This window comes from Mus caroli, chromosome X (genome assembly GCF_900094665.2).
Source record: "Mus caroli chromosome X, CAROLI_EIJ_v1.1, whole genome shotgun sequence".
Taxonomy (NCBI): Eukaryota; Metazoa; Chordata; class Mammalia; order Rodentia; family Muridae; genus Mus; species Mus caroli.
Window position 1 is genome coordinate 109,356,421 of NC_034589.1, and position 1,197 is coordinate 109,357,617.

General features: G+C 37.1%; 1 protein-coding gene across 1 annotated transcript in view; it reads left to right on the plus strand.

Annotated features, from left to right (window-relative positions):
- The first annotated feature begins 205 nt into the window (after positions 1 to 205).
- Positions 206 to 1,197, plus strand: part of Cpxcr1 (CPX chromosome region candidate 1) — a 28,664-nt gene continuing 27,672 nt past the window's right edge. Inside the window, exon 1 of the mRNA XM_021153748.1 lies at positions 206 to 296. The gene's annotated coding sequence lies outside the window, so the exon portion shown is untranslated. The remainder of the gene's footprint in view (positions 297 to 1,197) is intronic.

Below are 1,197 nucleotides of genomic sequence, written 5' to 3' on the forward strand. Positions count from 1 at the left end.
GAAAATAAAGATTGGAGGGGGCAGTTAAAAATGATAAGGTCAAAGGATCTCTAAGCTTAAATTATTAATGCACATCTAGAGGAGATTTCAGGTTACCATTTTAAATTGGGACCCTCTGCAAAGACTATACTTTTGTTGCTAGGTTTCACACATGTAGTATCATTGTGATGCATACAATGGAATTTTCAAAAGGATCAAGTGTCAATGTAAAGGGAGGAATATCAGGAGAGCAGACCAGGACTCCTGAAGCCCATCTTGTGGAAAAGGACTCTTACAAATCAGAATGAAGAGAAAGGGTGAGTTGAAAGAGAAAACTTGAGAAACTCAATGAGTGCTTCTTAATATAGATAGCATTATTTTTCAGTATATGAGAAATGATTTTGTAATCAGTTGCAGAAGATTTGTCTGCCCTTTTTTCCCACAGAAGTGTTAGTCTAAGATTCACTGATCTGAATCAGGAGATAAATGTGTTCATATTTGATTCTATGACCAGAAATCAAGTAGAGGTAATACTTGGATTTGTCATTAATCTTTCAAAATAATCTCAAGGTAAAATAAAATTAGATTTTGAACTATCATATTTAAGTTCCTACATATTTAAGGTACTAAAGTATAAGGAAGGAAACTTCCTTCCTTATATAATTCTTATTTATAAGAAGTGGCTAATTGATGTTGTTTCAGCCAAAGGATCTAAAAGATGTATATTATAGATTTTTTCCACAACAGTCACCGTGTTTTAATATGATTTAAATGGAACTGGATCCAAATAATGGTATCAGAAAGCAGGAGACAATGCAGTGTTCAGATGTCATGAAAACTCTTCCAGGAAACAACATTTGAAATGGGAGAAAAGGTTGCTGGGATTGTCAGTCTAAGAAAGTAGTGGTCAAATCCCAGAGACATGGATGACTGCAGTCTGGAGCCAACAACCCTCCCCAACCCACAGTTTCTAACCTGCACCTGGATTGTGTAGGGGTGTTATCAGTCCTGAACCATGTATATGACACTAGGAACTCTTGACAACTGTTTTAAAATATCAGCTGCATTGAAGTTAGACATTCCTAAATGACTAATAATTTCATTGCTTGGAAAAGCACCATGGGCTGGTGAGATGGCTCAGTGGGTAAGAGCACCCGACTGCTCTTCCGAAGGTCAGGAGTTCAAATCCCAGCAACCACATGGTGGCTCACAACCATC